This window comes from Heptranchias perlo, chromosome 35 (genome assembly GCF_035084215.1).
Source record: "Heptranchias perlo isolate sHepPer1 chromosome 35, sHepPer1.hap1, whole genome shotgun sequence".
Lineage (NCBI taxonomy): Eukaryota > Metazoa > Chordata > Chondrichthyes > Hexanchiformes > Hexanchidae > Heptranchias > Heptranchias perlo.
Genome location: NC_090359.1, coordinates 17,065,246 through 17,072,014, shown reverse-complemented (window position 1 = coordinate 17,072,014; position 6,769 = coordinate 17,065,246).

The following is a 6,769-nucleotide window of genomic DNA, read 5'->3' as shown; positions in this document are numbered from 1 at the left end:
ATGGTAGTGGTTGTTGGAGGCCAGTCATCTCAGCCCCAGGGCATTGCTGCAGGAGTTCCTCAGGGCAGTGTCCTTGGCCCAACCATCTTCAGCTGCTTCATCAATGACCTTCCCTCCATCATAAGGTCAGAAATGGGGATGTTCGCTGATGACTGCACAGTGTTCAGTTCCATTCGCAACCCCTCAGATAATGAAGCAGTCCGAGCCTGCATGCAGCAAGACCTGGACAACATCCAGGCTTGGGCTCATAAGTGGCAAGTAACATTCGCGCCAGATAAGTGCCAGGCAATGACCATCTCCAACAAGAGAGTCTAACCACCTCCCCTTGACATTCAACGGCATTACCATCGCTGAATCCCCCACCATCAACATCCTGGGGGTCACCATTGACCAGAAACTTAACTGGACCAGCCATATAAATACTGTGGCTCCGAGAGCAGGTCAGAGGCTGGGTATTCTGCGGCGAGTGACTCACCTCCTGACTCCCCAAAGCCTTTCCACCATCTACAAGGCACAAGTCAGGAGTGTGATGGAATACTCTCCACTTGCCTGGATGAGTGCAGCTCCAACAACACTCAAGAAGCTCGACACCATCCAAGATAAAGCAGCCCGCTTGATTGGCACCCCATCCACCACCCTAAACATTCACTCCCTTCACCACCGGCGCACTGTGGCTGCAGTGTCCACCGTCCACAGGATGCACTGCAGCAACTCGCCAAGGCTTCTTCGACAGCACCTCCCAAACCCGCGACCTCTACCACCTAGAAGGACAAGGGCAGCAGGCGCATGGGAACAACACCACCTGCACGTTCCCTTCCAAGTCACACACCATCCCGACTTGGAAATATATCGCCGTTCCTTCATCGTCGCTGGGTCAAAATCCTGGAACTCCCTTCCTAACAGCATTGTGGGAGAACCGTCACCACACGGACTGCAGCGGTTCAAGAAGGCGGCTCACCACCACCTTCTCAAGGGGCAATTAGGGATGGGCAATAAATGCCGGCCTTGCCAGCGACGCCCACATCCCGTGAACGAATAAAAAAAAAAAAAATCCTAACATTAGCCATTTTCCTTGTGTCAATAACGTCATTCAAAGACAACTGATTCTTTCCTCTTGTAAATGCAGGATCTCAATTTGTGCACATAACATTCCAACAGTATCAGTGAGGTGAAAGCCTCTGTTGGCCAGAATCAGATCTCCAGGTAGAATATTATTTAAAAATCCAGTTTTCTGTAAGATGTTCACTAATTCTACCACCTTAATATTTGCAAACAAAACTTATTACACCTCATGGAATTATCCCCGTCAAAATGTAATTGTGTTGTGGTGCTTGTAATTAGACCACGTTTCTGCACGGGCTACTAAATGTGAAGGCCCATCAATAAAAACCTCAAAACAGTCTGTTATAACAGCAACTTTGTTTCCAAAATTCTCTCTGAAGACCATTGGCATGGTTTTAATTAACTCTTCTCTGGTAGGCCATCTTATCAAAAAATGTAACCTCACATGCATGATATTTATAACTGTTGAAAAGATGTGAGACACGAAAGCGATAAGCCAAGTCTTGCACACTTAATTACAGTCTAAGTATCACCACTTTCTCATCACTGGAGAGTCTATAACTCGGGGGCACTGATTCAGGATAAGGGGTCGGCCATTTAAGATTGAGATGAGGAGGAATTTCTTCACTCAGAGGGTTGTGAATCTTTGGAATTCTCGACCCCAGAGGGCTGTGGATGCTCCGTCGTTGAATATATTTCAGGCTGAGAGCGTTAGATTTTTGGAATCTAAGGGAATCAAGGGACATGGGGATCGGGTGGGAAAGTGGAGTTGAGGTGGAAGATCAGCCATGATCTTATTGAATGGCGGAGCAGGCTCGAGAGGCCGTATGGCCAACTCCTGGTCCTATTTCTTATGTTCTTAAGTTGTCATTATCAATTGCTGAAACTTGGTCAGGGAATTTCTAGCAGTTTCATTAATGAAGGGTTCAAGAAAATTAAACACAATTATAAGCACCATGAAGTTCTGAAGATTTGTATAAAACTTTATTATATTTTCATAACTTTGAAATAAATCCTCCGGTATATTTTCTTTCAACTTTTGAGTTATCCTGAAGCAGGCAATTGATCTCGATTCCCATACCACTGATCATGCCTCCAGTTAACTCTGTCTGGGATGCCACATCACCTGGGCCTGCTTGGTCCACTTGTCCATCCTCCATTATTGACTGGTCTTCCCCGAGAGTCAAAAGTGCTGATGCAGCTTCTGGATCCAGCTGCTGCTTCTTTCTTTTCACTTGCCTCTCGTGGCGAGATACAGCAATTGAAGTTTCCTTCACCTTCTCCTGCTCGAGCTTTAAGGAAGGCGCCCAGTCTGGGTTAGTCGACTAATAATGTTCAGGCAAGAGAGCCAAGCTTTAACAGAAAAATAAACAATAAACAATAAGACAGGCTCGAGGGGCCGATTGGCCTACTCCTGCTCCAATTTCTTATGTTCTTATGTTCATTCCATCACTTCAAATTACAAGGTGATAACAATTGCTGCCTGCAAGCCTTGCACCTGACCGCAGCGAACATGGTCCGTGGGCACTGAAATTAAGGTAATCTTTGAATTTCAACACTGTTTAAAAAAACACTGAAATATAAAGTAAGCCACATGTGTATTTCTGATTTTATCCGACCTTTCAAAGATTAACCAGTCCAGCCTTTGTAATTGCTGGGATCCATAGTCTAGTCACTAAATACCAGACGGGTCCTGAAGATAAAATTGAACAATAACCGAACACATCTATAAAATTTTGCGTTGTGTCTGGTCTATGATGGATCACACGTGCTCGTTACCATCCGTAACTGTTCAACAAGTCGACTGTCCTGTAAGTTTCATACGGTTCTGTAACAGCAAATATAAAAACACTGATGTTTTTGTCTTTGTTAATACAAATATTCAGTGTAAATACAACCTAGAAAGATATTTGACAATTAACTTGATACAAAATGGTCTGAGCAGACTCGAACATGCGGAAGGTTAAATAACGTCAAGTCGGACAGAGCAATCCTCGCCAGTCACAATTCTCACTCCTTTTTAGACAATTCCTCAGTTTCAATCCCTTGGTTAGTGATAATAGCAGGAAGACGAAAGAAGGACTTATCCTTATCTCTGTTCCCTCTATTAGTACCGCCTACAAAGTTGGGATGTCTTGTTGAAGTTGTACAGGGCATTGGTGAGGCCACACTTGGAATACTGTGTACAGTTCTGGTCACCCTATTATAGAAAGGATATTATTAAACTAGTAAGAATACAGAAAAGACTTACTAGGATGCTACCGGGACTTGATGGTTTGACTTACAGGGAGAGGTTAGACAGACTGGGACTTTTTTCCCTGGAGAGTAGGAGGTTAAGGGGTGATCTTATAGAAGTCTATAAAATAATGAGGGGCATAGATAAGGTCGATAGTCAAAATCTTTTCCCAAAGGTAGGGGAGTCTATAACGAGGGGGCATAGATTTAAGGTGAGAGGGGAGAGATACAAAAGGGTCCAGAGGGGCAATTTTTTCACTCAAAGGGTGGTGAGTGTCTGGAACGAGCTGCCAGAGGCAGTAGTAGAGGCGGGTACAATTTTGTCTTTTAAAAAGCATTTGGACAGTTACATGGGTAAGATGGGTATAGAGGGATATGGGCCAAGTGCAAGAAATTGGGACTAGCTTAGTGGTATAAACTGGGCGACATGGGCATGTTGGGCCGAAGGGCCTGTTTCCATGTTGTAACTTCTATGATTCTATAAAGACACAAAAATTCACCATTTCACGGTCAATTCGACTACACACGGACCTTCACTCACTCAACAAGCCTTACGGCAACATCAAAAGCAAAATACTGCGGATACTGGAAATCTGAAATACAAACTGAAAATGCTGGAGAAGCTCAGCAAGACAGGCAGCATCTGTGGAGAAAGAAACAGAGTTAACGTTTCAGGTCAAAGACCTTTCCTCAGAACTGGAAGATGTTAAAAGAGTTAAAGTTTTTGAGCAAGTACAGAGCCAGGAAAAGGAGGGGAGGGAGGGAGAGGAGAGGAGGAAAGAACAAAAGGGAAGGTCTCTGACAGGGTGGAGGGTACGAGTGATTAAATGACAAAAGGGATGATGGTCCAAGGCAAGGAAGGTTAAGAAACAAAAGATTGATCAGTTGCTGTAAATGGCAGAACCGTTACCAGCACCAGCTGACCGAAAAAATGGGAGCAGTGGTTATGATCTGAAGTTACTGAAATCAATGTTCAGTCCGGAAGGTTGTAAAGAGCCTGATCGAAAGATGAGGTGCTGTTCCCCAAACTTACATTGAGCTTCATTGGAACAGTGCAAGAGGCCGAGGACAGAGAGGTCAGAGTATGAGTGGGAAGGGGAATTAAAATGGCAAGCGACTGGCAGGTCAGGGTCACGCTTGTGGACAGAGCGGAGGTGTGACCCTGACTCAACAACATGTATTAGGAACACCCCATATAAATGCAAGTTGTTTTTGTTGTTATGTGTCTGATCCTGTATCCCTGTGTGTCTGACCCTGTATCTCTGCGTGTCTGACCCTGTATCCCTGTGTGTCTGACCCTGTATCCCTGTGTGTCTGATCCCGTATCCCTGCGTGTCTGATCCCGTATCCCTGCGTGCCTGACCCTGTATCCCTGTGTGACTGACCCTGTATCCCTGTGTGTCTGACCCTGAATCCCTGTGTGCCTGACCCTGTATCCCTGCGTGCCTGACCCTGTATCCCTGTGTGCCTGACCCTGTATCCCTGTGTGACTGACCCTGTATCCCTGTGTGCCTTGTCGAAAATAACGTAATTACCTATTATACACAATGCATTAACTTCAAACACTTAATTCAGACAAGAATTTATTACCAAGAAGCTTGTATACAAGGGAAGGCCACCTCAATCAAAGGTTGAGACTACGACTTTGAAAGACAAAGGATTTAGCTTTCTTTTTATACACTTACTTTAGTAATGTTTGTCTATCATTGAATATAGGCGTACATGTACAATCTCATTGGTTCAAGTGTTTTAGTCAATCAAAAATAGGGACCCAACCCCCAGGCCCCCAGGCCCCCATCCCCCTCGGTGGCCTCTCACAGGATCTGGGAAAGGTACCTTGCTCTAGCAACACAGCTCCCTTATCAGTGGAGACTGTCTTGGTCTCAAGGTTATGTGGTCATTAATTTCTGTTAGTTAGACAGTTATCTCATAAGCAAAGACAATAGCCCTTCTGTGTGTCTTTGCTGGGAAAGTGTCTTTGCTGGGAAAGTGTACACTCCAAGCTTCTCATTATATTCATCTGGTTAGCTAACATGGTCAACTTATTCCATCATGCTTTGCTTCTTTAATGGTTCAATATTTCTACATTTATATGGTCAGCTTTATGGTTTAAGTGTATTAGAAAGTCAATTTAGTAAGGCAAAGCTTATAGTTTTCCACATTCCCACCTGTTGTCCTATATATATATATATATATATATATATGAAAGGACAACACTTTAATAAGGCATTATGCCGGTGTATTTCTACCAGTTCCTCGGGTCCAATCCGAGCCAGGACTTCAGGAATGGAGTAGAATTCTGGACTTAAAATATCACAAGTTAGATTGGCATATTTAAACGTTTTCAAATTAGTTGTAACACAATATTCGCCCCCTCCGGCATATGCCACTTGAGTGGGTTTTAGATCCGCCTCTAGGGCTTCCATGGTACCGGTATTGTTAAACCCACGCTGTGCTTCTGGGCTGTGTCCACCACTATGTGGACATACAGTGACAGCATGTCTAGTAACACATCCCTTTAATTTTGTTTCAGCCAAATTCCCTTTAAAAAAAATTTTTTCAGCATATGGTAACATATTGTGATGGGATATGTGCATTCTGTCCTTCATTACCCCAATATTCTGTACTTGTTACACCTCTCGTCCCTGGGTTTCGGGTGCTATCACTCGTATTAATAGTACCAACCCGAGGAGCCCTCCTCCGTCAGGTTTACGCTCCACTTGAGTGGGGTACACTCGCACCATTGCCCTGAATTGGCAAGGGGTGATGTTCTTGTTTGCTGACAGCCGCTTGGAGGTACCACCTCCATCATGCCCACAGGTCAGGCTCACCCTCAGTTTGTTGATTCGTCATTCATAAGGGTACTTCCCCTGCCTGTATCTGAGCTAGGTTCTCTCGTGTCTGTTCCACAATCCAGTTACCATATGTACTGCAGATGTCATTAGCAGCCGCCTGCTAAGATACGTTATATTCCTCTTTTATTAATTTATTAATGGTTCGGGCATGTGTTTCTAGTACTGTAGCTATCCTGTGCAAATGTATGATCAGTATTTGATCCTCAGACAATTCCTTATCTGTGTTTTCATTTATTTTTAAATATATCTTTAATGCGAGACCCTAAATCTCTGACCTTTTGATCTAATGTTGCCAAATCAATGTTACTGTCCGATACAATATTTACAGTCAGCTCCAATATCCCAAAATTTATTTATTTTACGTAATTTCTTCTTGAACCGCTTTTCATTTCTCAAAATATCCCACTATATTGTGCCCGAGTCTCTTCTATCATTTGACAATTATCCTAACTTGAGAGCAGTATTATTGGACTGATAGGACTTGTCAATCACCACGCTGTGACATTTGGTATCTGCTGATGTCTGCAGCTAAAGTCTTAAATTTTTAACACCACTGGATGGTTTCCTGCACCAAATTTCTCCAGCAAAGGTTGCACCGTAACTTTGTAAAGCCATTT